This window comes from Balaenoptera musculus, chromosome 4 (genome assembly GCF_009873245.2).
Source record: "Balaenoptera musculus isolate JJ_BM4_2016_0621 chromosome 4, mBalMus1.pri.v3, whole genome shotgun sequence".
NCBI classification, from domain to species: Eukaryota; Metazoa; Chordata; class Mammalia; order Artiodactyla; family Balaenopteridae; genus Balaenoptera; species Balaenoptera musculus.
In genome coordinates this window covers 2,596,701-2,613,876 of record NC_045788.1, presented here as the reverse complement: position 1 = coordinate 2,613,876, position 17,176 = coordinate 2,596,701, and the positions used below count along the sequence as shown (strand labels likewise).

Genomic DNA, 17,176 nt, shown 5'->3' with positions numbered 1-17,176 from the left:
ATCAGTGTTCATCCATGTGTCAGACTCTTGCTTTGTATGTAAAGCTGACATGTAATACTGGGTTAGCCCTACCGTTTCCAAGGAGGTATGTCCTAGTGCTATATAACTGTGTACTGTACCCAGTGTAGCGTATCAGGCATGATTCTGGGTAATTTTATGTTCATCAGTGCTTTTCAGGACAATCTGTTGATTGAATCTGATTTCATTGTAAAAGAAAAGAATCACAGACATGAAAACACAAACTTAAGGGACTTCCCTGGCGATCCAGTGGTTAAGACTCTGCATTTCCACTGCAGGGGGCACGGGTTCCATCCCTGGTCAGGGAACTAGGATCCTGCATTGCATGCTGCGTGGTATGGCAAATAAATAAATAAATAAACACTTATATTAAAAAAAAACAAACTAAAAAACCCCCCAAAACCAAACGTATGGTTACCCAAGGGGAAAGGTGGGGGGGAGGGATAAATTAGGAGTTTGAGATTAACAGATACACACTACTATATATAGAATAGATAATCAACAAGGACCTACTATACAGCGCAGGGAACTCTACTCAATATTCTCTATGGGAAAAGAATTTGAAAAAGAATGGATATATGTACATGTATAACTGAATCACTTTGCTGTACACCTGAAACTAACACGTTGTAAATCAGCTATACTCCAATATAAGATAAAAAATTTTAAAAAAGAAGAAAAAAAAGAACAGAATGAACACCGAGGTATATATGGCCTACTCCAGGAAAACCTTTATTTACTTCACAACAAAAGTTCCCAGAGGAAAATTCTCTACTCCAATCCAGCAGAAGACAAGATATTTAAATAGAGAAATTTTGTAAACGTGCTTTCCAGGGATATATTAAGAATGTTGATGGAGAATCACTCCACTAAAACTACCTGCTTGGTGACTAAGGATCTTCAAAGTCTTTATAGTTCAGTTCATTGCAGACAGAGGGCTTCAGCTTTTCAATTTCTGAAGTTAATACAGGATGAAAATGGTGGCTTGGAAGCGCGGTGGCAGCAGTGGTTCTCAGCCCTGGCCAACTGCTAGAAGCACCTGGAGTCCTTCCAGCCCAAGACCCAGAGGTTTGACCTAATTGTTCTGGGTTTTTTAATGCTCTTTAAGGGATTCTGACATCCAGCTGTGATTGAGAACATGGTTGAAACAGTTTGGGCCCTGGTGTACTTCTCGGACATGAACATTTCTGGCCCTCATCCACACCTCCTGAATCAGAAAGTGGACCTCATGAGAACCGCTGTGCTATGTGATACAAATTAAAAGGGCTAATTGACTCCATGTCCCTTCATTGTGCCTCGATACCTCATTAAATGTCCATAAATCTAGAGCCCTTCTTACATTCATTAACATCGCATTTTTTACAGGATTATAAAAATCTAGTAGAAAAATTTTTTTAAAGTTAAAAGGTATTATTTTATTTCTGATTTTTAATTCACTTTTTGTTGTAACAGAAAGGAAAAGCATAAAGAATAAAAATAACTCCACTGCTACTTTGAAAGAACATTATTAACATTTTGATATCAATTTGCTTTTCATAAAAAAATGATTGTATTGTACACATTGTTTTATAACCTTCTTAACCTGCTTTTTCACTTACATCTTTTACATCCTACTGTATTACTAAATATTTTTAGATATCATATTTTTAAAGTTGCCTTTATTCCATCACAGGAATGTGCTAAATATATTTTATCAAAACTTTAGCAGTTGTTTCATATTTTTGCTTTTATAAATAATGTTTTCTTCGATTATTAAAAAAGTCGTTTTTCTTTTTTTTTTGGCTGCGCTGTGTCTTTGTTGCTGCGCGGGCTTTCTCTAGCTGTGGGGAGCGGGGGCTTCTCTTGTTGCAGAGCACGGGCTCTAGGTGCGTGGGCTTCAGTAGTTGCAGCATGTGGGCCCCAGAGCGCGTGGGCTTCAGAAGTTGTGGCGTGTGGGCTCAGTAGTTGTGGTGCACGGGCTTAGTTGCCCCGCAGCATGTGGGATCTTCCCGGACCAGGGATCAAACCCGTGCCCCCTGCATTGGCAGGCGGATTCTTTTTTTTTAATTAAATTTATTTATTTATTTATTTTTGGCTGCGTTGGGTCTTCATTGCTGTGTGCGGGCTTTCTCTAGCTGTAGCGAGCGGGGGCTGCTCTTCATTGCAGTGCACGGGCTTCTCACTGCGGCGGTTTCTCTTGTTGCGGAGCACGGGCTCTAGGCGCACGGGCTTCAGTAGTTGTGGCAACCAGGCTCAGTAGTTGTGGCTCGTGGGCTCTAGAGCGTAGGCTCAGTAGTTGTGGCACATGGGCTTATTTGCTCTGCGGCATGTGGGATATTCCCGGACCAGGGCTCAAACCTGTGTCCCCTGCATTGGCAGGCGGATTCTTAACCACTGCGCCACCAGGGAAGTCCTAACAAAAGTCTTTGTTCACATTCATGATGCCATTCTTGGCATCAGTCCCTAGAAGCAGTATTCATAGATCAAAGTGTGTATACCCTTTAAGGCTATTGATACACATTGAAAATTTGTCCTTTAAACAAAAGCATCCTTAGCCAATTCCCTTGCACCATAGGGTGATGCTATATATCACCACTTTATTTAATCTGGGCCACTTTAGTACCAGGATGAGTTCCTACTACTCTTTAATGAGGTTAAATCTTTTTGTCATTTAAAAAAATTTATAGCCCACTTGTATTTATTTTCATTCTTTGTCCATTCTTTAAAAAATGTGACTATTCAGTTTTCTTCCTATTGAATTGAAAAAGCTTTTTACGTACTAAGGATTACGTTCACCAACATTTGGAGGCAAGAAAAATAGAGGAAACACTCAATTGAGTAGCATCAGAATGAGTTAATTTCAATTCCGTGTTCATCGAAAATAAACTATAATCATTCGGTTGAATTACATTATTGTAAATCTGTAAAGAATCAGTATATTTCCTTTTCCTAGGACTGTACTTCCCTGAACAGATACAGTACTTCTCTAATGATTGAGTTCCTTGTGGTGCCTCATAATGATTGTTCTGAATTTTCCATTGTATAAAGAGAATGGGATTCAGAAAGTCTGAGTCTTGGCTCCACAGCTACGAGTTATACGTCCTAGACTAAGGACGTGCTTTAAGTTTCCTCATCTTTGAAACAGAAATAACAAGAATGACCTCTACCTCCGATGGTGACTGTGAGAGACAGTTTGCAGGATATGCACACAGATTTTGGAGACTGGCTATCTGGATTTGAATCCCTACGCTGCCATTTAAAAGCTATGGAGTTTGGGCAAGTTCTTAATCTCTTCGGGCTTCAGTTTCCTCATCTGTAAAATGAGGGTAATAATAGAATTTACCTATTGGAGTGGTTGCAAGGATTAAATGAATGAAAGTCTATATAGCATTGTAGAACAGTACCTGGCAGGTAATAAGCACGATGTATCAACACAACAATCATTACAATAAATAAAAGAATTTGCCTGATACGTGTTCTCTCTTTTTTCTTTTTTGCATATTATGAACTGTTTATTTACTTTTTAAGGTAAAATTTACATATAGTGAAATGCACAATCTTTTTTTTTCAAGCTTATGAATTTTCTTTTAAATTGGAGTATAGTTGCTTTACAATGTTGTGTTCGTTTCTGCTGTACCGCAAAGTGAATCAGTTCTATGTATACATATGTCCACTCTCCACACTCATGTCAGTGGTGGGCTTATAACTGCTGTAAAGGCCACCACAGTCTTGGCAGGTGTAAAGAGTTGGGCTGAATCTCTACCAACCCCAGGATGTACCCTGGAAATGAGTTTCTGAATAAGGCTCTGACATCAACTTGCTTTTTGGTGATTCACCTCTTCCTTCTCAATGTGGAATGCAGGAAAACCAACCTGTTCTTTACTAGCTAGAGTATGACTGTCAAAGCTAACCATGTGGGTTGGTTACTTTGCTTCCATCTCGGAAGTCATCTTCACAGACAGACAGACAGCCACTAGAGTGTGGACCCAAGGTGCTCTAAGACAGCTCTGCACCAAGTTTCCTATCTCAAAGGAATTGAGATAGGAAATGCATGGATTTTTAGATGTATTGTCTATAGTTAGGTTAATTAAATTCTGTGTTCTCTGATTTATGCTCTTAGCTAACAAGGAAAATTTTGGTAACTCTTAATATGAATCATAATCAATACAGAAGATGATTAAAAGAACTCTCAGCATTTTGGTCATTTTATCTGATAAAACTCCCACTTTTGTCCCCACGAGTTACACTGTGTAAAAGAAAATATGTCCATATGGAATACGCTTGTGAGTCAAAAACAAAGCCAATGCCCAAAATACAAATCAAAAACACTGCCTAGAACAACAGGCCTCAACTAATGAATTAAAATGATTGCTGGTTTCTTTAAAATATTAAGCCCATCAACGCTTGCCAAGAACCCCTTGGCTAGCTGAGGGATTCGAGCTGCATTGTTCAGCTCGAGATTGAAATCCTTCCATTCATCGTTGACATGTGAGAGACAAGACGAGGCTTTGACAGACAAGGGATGAGGCACCAGATGGTTTCCATCTGTATCTCCACTGATCGCACAATGAAAAACCCACCTTCCCTGATCAGAAGGCCACGCGATACGCGGATAATGAATACCCAGTGTTTTTAAAGGAGCGTAATCGCCCTTCCCAACCAGAGACGTATAAATATTAATGAACACAATCTGGTTCTAAGTAAATTTAGCATGAACTTTTAGCTACCCTCCCCTGACAACTTCCTCCCTCTTTAACTGAATTAAGTTTCAAAGTTCTGTGATTAAAAATAGCAAACCCTGAACTGAAGTTGGATCTGTGGCTGAGGAAAACCTCTCCCATCCAGCTAGTCACCAGTTAAGACAGTTCACATCATTGCGTACTTTTTTTTTTTAACCAAAAAAGGGTCTCGATTTGAATGAATGTTTAAGCAAGTGTGAATAGTGAGATATAGAATCAATACAAATACACAGGGAATTGATTAGCAATCTATCATTTCCGCCATGCTTATTTCCAAAAGGACTTGAGCAAACTTAGAGATTACTACATGCAGTACCAGGAGTTGTTAAACAAGCTCATTTCTGCAAAGCCCTGGACTACACTGTATATTAAACTATTGAACCCTAGGAAAAGAAAAATGATTCTTTCTTTCTTTCTCTCTCTTCACCTATACACGCACACACATATACACATTTTTCTGCAAACTTAACCGAGAATAACTGAGAGTATTAAAACAGTTTTAATTACTAATATTCAAGAGAAAATATTAGTTGTTTTTTGGCGGATGTTTTGACCTTGCATCATTAGTATTAGAATATCTCTAGCCAAGAAGACTTTGTTAGTCTTCTTCCTTCTTGACTCACTCCCAGAGGCTTTTATCAAAAATATCAGAAAGAGACTAAGATTTGAAAATTTCCACAAATTCCTTCCATTGCTTCCTTTCCCTTCCATTCAAACAAGGAAGATTTGCATACTTTCTCTAGCTTATGTGTCTTTAATCTGTCTAAGCAATGCATTTTCCAAGAAGCAGATTCTATATTTTCACCACTAATGTTTCCCTGTGGATCAAAGTGGCCAGAATCTTAAAGTGAAAAATGTCAAATCAGTCCAAAGACAGTATAAACAATTAAATCCATATTCTCAACTTTAGTCCCTCATGTGACTTGAAGGAAATAATCCTTTTTCCTCTCCTCCAATATTTATTGTTCTCATTTTTGTCAATAAACAAATTTCTATTGAGTACTACTATGTGTCTGGCATTGGCTACTGAAAATCAACACAATGGACAGTACTGCTATTCTTAGGCACAGATGTTATTTCAGAGACATCCTTCAGATACTGTAAAGAATGTCCTTCGCCATATGGTAGCAGCATCAGGCGTAGAGTTGATGGGTGTCTCTATCTCATGTGATCAAACCCATCTCTTAGCCTCCAATCCTCTTTTGGGAATATGCTCTCAGCAGGATTAATTACCAGTGTAACCAGCAAGATTGGTGTTTGTTTAAGGTTCAGCTTCACTAAGTCTTGACAAGCTTTCTTTCACCTTCCCTAGCACAATTTGGTTGTCAGCAGCATGGTCACGTGTCAGAATAAAATCAATAAAGCTGGAGTCAAGGATGAGCTGAAGCTTGCAAAGAAAATGCTGAGTAAGTAAAAATGCCCTTTGGTTATGTGCAGGGCAAGAAGAACAGGAAGGGCTAGACCCCTGGCTTGAGCCAGATGGTGCAATGTTAGCATATGACAAAGAGGAAGGAAAACGGTCCTTCTCCCTGTGGCTTCTGTCATTTTTATCAGGAAGAATGACCCTCAAACTGTAAAGAAGAGACCTGAAATGGTTAATTTTAGTAGTAGACTGAAAAAATGAGAAGATGGAAAGTGAGTACCCAATTGTGTTTAAGTCTCTAGGCTCAGATGCATTAGATCTTCAGAAGTAATGGAGAGAAACAAGCAACCACCAAAAAGTTTTTCTCGTTGTTGTAGATGAGAAAAGTAAATTTTGTCTTGATTATTAAAAGCGGGACCTGAGGGCAGTGAGGGGAGAAAAGTGGGTGTGGGAAACAATATCATACCCATAACACCTGTAATTCTAGAAGTTATACTTAAATTCATGGTTTATGAATATTATTGAAAGAAAGTGAAATGAGGTCATCAATAAAGAGTAGCAATGGGTTGGGGAGGAGACATAAACAAATACATGATATATGATATGTGCTATTTGACAATATGATAAAACAAATATGTTAAATTATATTTTATGTGCATTTACATCAAGGTATACCAGTGGCATCACATACCTATTTCAGCAAGATGCTTGACAAAGTCTTGTAAGGTATCCTGGGGTAAGATAGTAGGATGTGACCTGAATGACAAAGAATGAATAGATGAGTTGAACAGTTGAGAATTAATTAATCAACGTCAATTGAGCTATTGAGCTTTCTCCTGTCAAAAACTGTATTGATGTGGATGCAGATAGAGAGGATTATCATCACTGAATGGTTGTGAATAGTTGAAATAATATAATCATGTATATAAAATGATCTGATAAAATGAATTAGATAAAATTTAGAGAGGAAAATATAAAGTATTGCATTTTTTATAAAACATAATTAGGAAGTACAGGGTGCAGAGTTGGGGGAGACCTGGATGACAGCTGTTTAGAAGAAAACAACTGAGTCAACAGAGTGATACTGTGGCACATATGAAAAAGAAATTGTAGTGAAATCTTAGAGAAAGACTGACAGAACATATTCTTTGCTCCCTTCACTCCTGTTTGCCATGGTCACCCTGGTGGCGATGGGGACTTTATAACATACTGGCATGTGCTATGAGAGGATATCACCATGAGCAAGAGATAGCCCTGTTTGTTCTGCTATTGATACACTATGGAATCTATCAGGATGCGCCTAATAAACTGGCTGACCTTGGATATAAGTGAATTATGGAATGAAAGACCCAGGATCCTTAGAGGAGGGCAGAAGAATGGAAAACAAAAGAGGAAAAGGAAAGCAAACCTGAGGTGTTCACACAGAAACAGATGGTCCAACGAAATAGAATAGAAAGCCCGAAAGCAGTCTCACATAATCGAAATTTTAATTTATGAAAGCCTTGGCATTGAAGACCAAGGCGGGAAATTATGCTAGTATAACTGTTTTTCATATGAGAAAAATGAAATTGGATCCCTATCTCATGCAATAGAACAGAAAAATCCACTCCAGATGCATTGTAGACTTAAATATAAAGGTAAAAATTTTAAACATTTAGAAAAAATATAAAATAGGGATGGAAGGATTTCTTAAGCAAAATTCAAAAATTACTAGGCATAAAAGAAGAGACTGATAAATCTGACCACAGTACACACACACACACACACACACACACACACACACACCTATGAACTAAGAAATAGGTGGTTGATATGAACAGCATTTCACAAAAATGGAAACATCGATGGTAAATAAGTATGAAAAGAAATTCAACCTCATTAGAAATCAAGGCAATGCTTTTTCCGACCACAATAAAATACATTTTAGATGGGTTAAATTTAAGAGCCTGACATTACCAAATGTTATCAAGGATGTGCAGCAACAAGAACTCTACCACAGTGCTGGAGGGAGTGTCAATGGGTTCAACTTCTTTAAAAAATAATTTTGAATTAGTAAAGAATGCATTTACCTTCTGACCCAGCAATTCTATTCCTAGAGAAACCCTTACTCACGTGCACCAAGAGGCCTGTTCAAGAAAATTCACAGCAGCATTGTTTGTAATAGCAAATCACTGGAAATAAACTCCTTAAACAGGAAATAACCCAAGAGTCCATCCATAGAAAAACAAATAAAGTGATATGCTCACACAACAGAATATTATACAGCAAGGGTAAATGCAAATTCTAGCCTTACATAATAGATAGAGCTTAGAAATACAATTGTGAATGAAAAAGCAAGTTACGGGAAATTATATGTGGCATGCTACTATTTTTATAAAGCCCACAGACAAGCAAAATTTTAAAATATTTATTATTTACGGAGATATACACACATAATAAAACTTTTAAAAATTCCTTATGATAAACATAAAATTTATAACAGTATATCTCAGTGGAGGGAGATAGGGGATAGGATGAACAAGGAACATTGTATATATTCAATATCAACTATATTGCAATGTCCTACTTCCTAAATTGGGCAATGATTTCATGGGAGATGTATTTCGTTATTAAGTTTCATAGCCTGTGTGTGTGTGTGTGTGTGTGTGTGTGTGTGTGTGTATAATAAGATGTAAATATTTATAACTAAAATAAATTAAGGAAAGGACACACACACACACACACACCCCCAAGGAAAGCAGGCCTTCTTAACCCCATCAAAGCTGACCACGTAGCACTTACAAGTGATCAAGGTGTAAAAGGAAGGTTTTGCTTCTTTCTCTGGATATCAAGTGGGTTATCAGTCAAGCTGCAGCTTAAAATGGTTTCTTTCTGTCTTTCTGGAAATGGGCTGGTCTGTCCAACTTTCCATTTATTCTATGTCAATAAGGCAATATTACAGAAGTACACTTTCCAATTAAGGGAAAAGAACATCTCAACTGTACTCAGTATGATTAAACTACGGCTGCATATCATCTTCAATCCTAGGAACCATATTTTGTGAGAAGTATTTGACAAACTGGGGAGTTTCTAGGGGAAGCTAATGTAGACAGGAGGATGTCGAAAATCCATTTCAGATGAATGGCTAGCTAGATTTGAACTTGAGCCACTCAACTGTGAGAAAAGAGAGATTCGGAAAAATGAGGTAGATGACCTCAAAACTGAAAAAGAAATGCTGTCAAGTTTAAACATTTTTAGCTTTATTCTGCATACAGAGTGGCCACTACTAATGGGTAGAAATATATTGAAGCTGACTGAAGCTTTGAAAATTAAAATACCAGCTCACAGCAGCTAGCAGGATGAGAAACTGGAGGATGGCCTATTATAGTTCAAGAATTACCTAGAGCTGTTACAGAATGTTATCCTTTAAAAGGAAAACAAAGCTTAGAACCTTTTTCTTTATAATGGATTATATTTTATAATGCAGACCACAGGCTTAGTATATTTTTGGTCTAAAAATCTAATAATACTAGATCATATGTACCTTGAGCTTAGTTATATCATTTATTTTTTCCTCCTTGTAATTCAGTTCCAGAGATAGCGGTAAAGAATGAATGACTGTGGTCCTTAGTAACCATCTAACTCTATGGAAGTTACTTAATCGCTTTGAACCTCGGTTTCCTCAGCTGTAGAATAGTACCTCTCTGCACAATGCCCCCCCCGAATATATCCACATTCTAGTCCCTGGGACCTGTGATTACGGTACCATATTTTTTGTAAATGGGATTAGGTGAAGGATTTCATGATGAGGAGATCATCCTGGATTAGTTGATAGGCCCAGTATAATCACAAAGGCCCAGTATAATCACAAAGGTTCTTAGAAGAGGGATTCAGGGGGAAGCAGAGGCAGAGGAGAAGATGAGGTGATGATGGAAGCAGAGACTGGAATAATGTCCTTTGAAGATGGCGGAAGGGGCCGTCAGCCAAGGAAAAGAGGTGGCCACTAGAAGCTATAACAGCCAAGGAAATGGATGCTCTCCGCAGAGCCTACAGAAGGAACCAGGTGTGCAGACCCCTTGACTTCAGTCCCGTGGAACTCATTTCAGAATTCTGACCTCCAAACTCTAAGATCATACTGATACATCTGTGTCGCTTAAAGTCACTAACTTGTGGTAACTTGCTACTGCAACAATAGGAAATGAATACATCCTCTCACAGGGTTTTGGTGAGGATCCAGTGAGATAACCCAGTAAAAAGTTCTTGGCTTCTCAAAGGGGGAAGGGGGTGGTGGGATGAATTGGGAGATTGGGATTGACATATATACACTACTATGTATAAAATAGATAACTAAGGAGAACCTACTGTATAGCACAGGGAACTTTACTCAGTGCTCTGTGGTGACCTAAATGGGAAAGAAATCTAAGAAAGATGTGTGTATACATATGGCTGATTCACTTTGCTGTACAGCAGAAACTAACGCAACATTGTAAAGCAATTATACTCCAATAAAAATTAATTTAAAAAGAAGTTCTTGGCTTCTATTACTGTTATCATCCACCTAATTTACCCCCCAATGAAGGTTCAGTCTCACAATCAACTGTATTAGTGTGCCCTTAGTTATCTGCCCTCACAAGGCATCTTTATACCCTTGTATCTATTGATGAGGCTGGGAAAGGGTTCTGGACGGGAGTCTGGCGTTCACAGCCATTAATGGTGCGGGTCCTGACAGGTGCTTGTCTTCTCCAGGTCATTCCTCAGCCATAAGTAGAGACTAGATCCTTTCAAGCTCTAAAGCTCAATGATTATATGCTCTTTTAGGTAGCTCAATAAATGCTTTCTGAGTCCACCCTCTCTCACTCTCTTCTGGTTGAACCTCTAGCCAGTGGCTGAATTATCTAGTGCCAACTGCCCCTAGATTACCTTTGCTCTGGGCACTGATTAACCAGGCAGACCTAATTCCATGATTAAAACAAACAAACAAACAAACAAAAAAGATGAAAAGAGGTGGAGCAGTTCCTAGCTTAAATTTATTCTTAAAAAGGTATTCAGTGTTTTACAAAGAAGGTTCTTAGCTAAAAAGCTTAGCTCTAAGAGTCCATATAGATTTCCCCTGGGTCCTTCTGTCTTTAATTCAAGGCTATCACTTTCAAGAACAGAGTTGGCTGGCCATTCTCACCAAGTGCTCTGCCCAGGCTCTTATCCTCCGAAGTGGCAGGACGTTTGACACACTTTCCTTGTTGCTAAAGGTGTAGATAACAGGACATGTGCATCAAAAATGACCAAAATAGAACAGGCACCAAAGTGCCGTGGAACACAGCCTCTCTTTCCTATCTCTGCTTTTTCCAACTCACCATGGAGAGAAAGTCTGTGAGAAAGCTTTGCCATCTATAAATTATTCTGCAAATGCAAAGAATTCTTTTTTTTTTTTTTAAACTCAGTGTTGGGTTAGATGTCTTGATAGAGACATGGACCATATTCAGCTGCCCCACAGAAGAACAATTACTTCAACCTGAGGAAATCCAGAAAACTTCATAAAATCATTGTGAAAGAAGAATAGATCTTAGCTAGAGAAAATGAGGAGGACATTTTGGGGAGAGAAAAACAATGATAGTGCAAAGGCAGAAAAGCCTCCTCTAAAAATAGTAAGAAGTTCGTGTGTCTGGCATATAGAGGGGAGGGACAGACAGTAACAGGAGAGGGGGCTTAGGTCCCTCCTGGGTTTCTGAATTTTATCGTGTAGAGTTCACTTATCATACGGGACAGGGCGTGTTCAGGTTGCCTTTTTGGAAAATAAAAAATAAAAATCGGGTAGAGGGATCCAGGATGCTGGGGTAGCCTAGGCCTGGGATAGGGGCTCTGGCCTGGGGATGCAGGGAAAGCTCTGGATGGGAGCAACCTTCACTGGAAACACCTGGATGTTGGGGAGAAGTCCGTAATGGCCTGGAGGTTTCCAGCTTGGCTCATAGGTGCAGGGCGACATCACTGGCCAGTCATCGTAAACAAGGGGGAGGTGGGGAGGGGAGCGTGAGAGAGCAAAGTTTAAACCACAGGCGCTAAACTTAGGACACTGGATGGATGGGACGTGAAGAAAAACTCAGAACACTAGAGAGTAGAGCCACTTAGGCCAAGCGAGGCAAAGGAGACAGGAAATGTGTGGGCAGAGGGACACAGAGGGTCACAGAGAGAGCAAATGTAGAGCAGTGAGCAGGGCAGGGCGCTGGTCGGTGCGGCAAGGGCACGAGGAGTCCACAAACGCCAAGGACGGACTGGGTCGCCCAGCGCCCCACCGAAAGCCAGCGAGGCCTCCGCGCCTGCGCAGGAGGGGAGGCCGCGTCTGGCCCTAACTCGGTAACTCGCTGCGCTTAGCAGGAGCCTTGCGCAAGATCCGAGCTCACCACGTTCGCTGGAGGAGCCGCGGGGACGGAGGTTTCCCATAGTCTCAGGATGCCAGGAGCAGAGCCCGCCTCCAGCCACAACCACGCAACCACGGAAGATCGACTACGTCCCCAGCGAACTGAAAAAGCAAGATGGGAAACAGCGAGCACGTGGGCCCAGCAATGAAACCCAAGCGGGCAGCCGTGCGCACGCGCGCAGCTGCTCCGCGGGCCGCCGCCTCAGCCTGCGCAAGCTGCTTAGCGAGAGTAGAGCGCTAGGCCTCCGTCTAATTAATTGTCTTTCATAAGAATAGGAAAAAACTTTTAATTGAAGTACAGTGGGTTCACCATGTTGTGTTAGTTTCAGGTGTACAGCAAAGTGATTCAGTTTTATATACATATAAGTTAACTATATAAATATATATATATATATTCTGTTTCAGATCCCTTTCCCTTACAGGTTATTACAAGATATTGCATATAATTCCCTATGCTATACAGTAGATCTTTGTTGTTTGTTCTATACATAGTAGTGTGTATATGTTAATGCCAAAGTCCTAATTTATCCCTCCGCCCCTTCCCTTTTGGTAACCGTAGGTTTTTTCTATGTCTGTGAGTCTATTTCGGTTTTGTAAATAAGTTCATTTAATTACAGCTTAAGTGACTAGAGAAATCAAAGAACCACATAAATGCTTATACACACGATAATCATTAAAATATGCCCTTAAGAGCAAGGGCTGGGGAGAGAATAAAAATGACCCTGATGTACTGAGAAGGGGACTGGATTGATCCCAACGTGAGTTAGGAAACAACCGAATCCCTGCCTGATGAAAAGGAAGAGAAAGGAATGATATTGGAATGGCGATGTTAGTATCTGGGAGTTTAAGTACAGGGGACTGTGCTTTTCTCATCATAAGGAAGATGCAAAGGACATCAAAAGAGCTGCTGCTTTTCTAAGGGAAGAAAGAGCAGCAGCAGAAGAATGGCAGGAGACTGGGTGAAGAGAGGAAGGGCCAGCGCCGTGGGCCTGGGGGTGTGGGGTGGTGAGGAGGCCAGGCACCCCTGGAGGTGCTTCACTCAGGCCTTCAGGTCAGGAGGGCGACCTTTCTGAACAGGTGGCATCAATAACACGGGCTGGACCCATCGCTGGACTAAGAAAGGCAGAGTCAGAACTCGCGGGTCAGGTTCCTTAAAAATATATATCTTCATCTCTATTTTGCTGAGTTTTTAAAAATATATCTGCTTGTGTAAGTTAGAAGATTAATGAGAGCAATTAGTATTTTTTTAGTTTCACCCTGAGCCTGGCTGTCAGAAATAAGAAGAATACAAGTTATCGGGAAAGCATTCCACAGCCCAGGCACCTGACACCACCCTGGAGCACTGATTCTCTGAGGTTGCCATTCCAAGCTTGGAGTATCCGTTATTCGCAGGATGGGCAGCCTGGAAGATCAAGTGCAGTCTCTATCCAGCTTCTTTGAGCTGCTCTGGGCACTGTAAGTATAATTATAATAACATGGACCTGCTCACATTATGATCAAACAATCAGTTAATCAATACTAAAAACAGATCCATATCGAAAATTTCCAATTCTCACATCTGGCTGGTGTAGTAAAATCCACTGGAAAATGAACACCCTTAAATCTAACTGCAAAGGGTTAATTCTAAAGAAATGATTCAGTCCCTACATCAATCATATGTATATATGGACCAGGCCCTTTTTCTCCATTAAGCATAAAAAGGGGTAAAAAGATCTATGTTCTTTCTCTGGATTTATGCAAGGCCTGGCTGTCTACATGGCCAAAGCCGGAAAGGAAATACAGGGAAGAAGATGAACATACTTTTGGACCCAAAGAACAAATGTTCAACAGGAAATGGGTTCACCCTCCTCCGAACTCCTACAGAACTCTGTCCCTCCCGGGGGACAGATCATCTCCACCTTAAATCATTTTTATTTACGTTCATACCTCAGCTCTCCTACTATTTTGCAAGGTCTTCACAAGCAGGACTGCATTTTAATACAGCATCTGAATACCTCATGTCTGTCGTGGGCTCTACACTTTCCTAAGACGCCCTCAGATGCACAACCTCCCTTGGTCTTCTGTCAGGCAGGTGGGTGAGCACGTTTTCCTCACTTCATATACAACGACACTGGGACGAGAAAATCTAACTGACTGGAAGGTCATGTGGCTGTCAGCTTAAGTCCAGAGTCAGGAATCACACACGTCAGTCTAGACTCCCACACCGGGCCTCTTTCCTCACACCAAGCTTTTCCTCCTCACCCACACGCCACGCCAGACACCGGTGATCCGCGCATCACGGGAAGGATGTCTGGAGAGAAGAACAAAGGGGCAGAAACACACGGCGGCTGATAACCCCTGGAACACCGTTGCCAGATGCGTGAAGCCTCTGATCTGTTCACCGGCCTTAGAGAGTCAGGTCGCACTGCCATTCAGAGAGGGAACAAAACCAGGTGTGTGTGTGTGTGTGTGTGTGTGTGTGTGTGTGTGTGCACGCTCACGCATGTGGAGCACTTCAGTGGACAAAGTGATACGATGAGATGTTGCAGTGGGGCGGGCCCGCGGAGGGCATCTCTTCCAGTGTTGCCGGAGGGTCCTCAGGCTGGAAAGCCTGAGCCTGGTGGGGATGCTTTTGGCAAAATGACCTTCTCTTCACCCATGCCCAGAATAGGAACTTTGGGGAAGTGATGTCTTGGCCGAATTATTAGCACCGGGTAAGAGGGCAGATGAAAAGGCGGAAGCTCCTGTGTGCACAGGGGCGAGAGGTTACAAATGATCCAAAGAAAGGCAAAGGCGGTGTCTTGGATAAGCACCCCTAGAAGCAGAGCCTCAGATGACAATTCCCGTGCAAGTCAGGGCTCTTAGGAGAACATCTGAGGGAGTGAGGGAGGTGTGATGGGGCAGAGGGAAAAGCAGTGAAGATGTGGGTCAGGGCAAGTCAGCCTGACCCACCAGGGGCTCTGCAGCCTGAATCGCTCCTCAGAGGTCGTCCTGCACACAGACCAGGGGACTGCGCGGGCCCAGCTCTGTGTCAGCCAGGCGTCGGCCAAGGGCTGCCCCCGGGAATGGGGGCCACCACCTCCCAGGCCTCTTTGGGTGAGGCAGGTGTCATCAGCCAGGGGCAATGCTACAGGGGAGGGTGCAGATGTGAGGAGCTGGCAGCCCCTGGAGGATGGGCACACCGGCCCAGTGAAGGGGATCTGGGGGCACGCTAACAGCACCTGCTACAGGCAGCTTCTCACATCTAGAAGAATCTGCATTCCACATCGGTGGCCTAATTCACAGGCAGATGCCCTCTCATGGGGAATTTGGGCAGCCTGGAGGAGCCAACCTTCTGCCTAGAAACGTGCTGTTTCACCTCCGACTGTATAAAACCATATACCTAAGTTTCTGTACTCTACCTTTAATGAAGCTTTCTAGCCTTTAACTATGTATGTTGGTGTCTTTTGGTGACAGTGTCCATCACTGTCACATGATGACAATGCGCGCAAAAGACTCCACGCATCTGCTTTCCTCCACCCCAGCGTCTATTTGTACGTCTCAGGGAAAGTGGGTTCAGTAACTTCCAAAGGAAGCCCAGTCTATTTTGGTATTAAGTACAGTAAGTCCCCTACATACGAACGAGTTTCCGTTCTGAGAGCGCGTTCGTAAGTCCAATTTGTTCGTAAGTCCACCAAAGTTAGCCTAGGTACCCTACTAACGCAATCAGCTATATACCGCTGCTTTTACGCTTGCTTCCAGACATCCTGGGCTTAAAATAAAGATACTGTACTATTGTACTCTCTACAGCACTGTACAATACAGCATACAAAAGCACAACCACTTGTAGAGGATGCACACACGTGACAGTGTACACCAGACACGTGAACTAACTTACGTGATGGGACGTGCGAATGCACGTTCGCATCTTTGAAAGTTCACAACTTGAAGGTTTGTCATGTAGGGGCTTACTGTACATGTTAGTGATTACTTCCTAAATTTAAGCAAAAATCTATTTCCTTGTAACTTCCATTCACCAAAGTCATGGAAAGGAAGTTCTACCACTTAGATAACTTCTCTTCCACAGGCAAAATATCCACGCGAAGATTATTCCACAATATTGTACGTGAGTGAAATCTGCTCACCCATCTGGTTCCTGCCCATTGGAGAAATTCCAGTTTGTCTCTGACCCCATAAAGAGGTGTCCAGAACTACCCAACCCTGCAGCAGTGGTGTGACCCACATATGCAACGGAGGACTATTCTTCTTGTTCTGTACTCAGCAGTTCAATTAATAGAGTTTTTTAAATTAACTTCATGATTCAAACAGGCCCCATTACATGCCCCAATGTACCACTGATTTATGCCAACTTATAAACAACTCATCTAAATATTTTTGCATATGCTGTCTGTCTCACCCCATCCCTAGTTTCTAGATAGATTTAAAAAATTTAACTATAGGCTCTTACACCTACTCAACTACAGTTCATCTTGTTAGAGTTGGCCCATCATCATTTCAACCTGAAATGATCTCTTTGGATCCTAATTCTGTTACTCAAAGTATGTGCTATGTTTCTAGGCTTCATGTCAACCCCAACTTTAATATGTAATCTATATCCTCACTAAAATTATTGATATAAAACAACACCTTGATAGGGCCAAGGGGGGGATTCTCATAGCCCACCGTTAGTGACTACCCTCCCAGGAGCCACTGTAGTTCTCCCACAGC

The 17,176-nt window shown here is 41.5% G+C and overlaps 1 protein-coding gene across 17 annotated transcripts in view; it reads right to left on the bottom strand.

Annotated features, from left to right (window-relative positions):
• The window catches only part of THRB (thyroid hormone receptor beta), a 387,045-nt gene that overhangs the window by 312,463 nt on the left and 57,406 nt on the right, over window positions 1–17,176 (bottom strand). For 16 of the 17 annotated variants that reach the window (XM_036849746.1, XM_036849752.1, XM_036849747.1 and 13 more), the window contains one exon: window positions 6,791–6,855. The gene's annotated coding sequence lies outside the window, so the exon portion shown is untranslated. Of the gene's footprint in view, window positions 1–6,790; window positions 6,856–12,473; window positions 12,593–17,176 lie in introns of all 17 variants that reach the window. The other variant, XM_036849750.1, reaches the window with a different exon arrangement.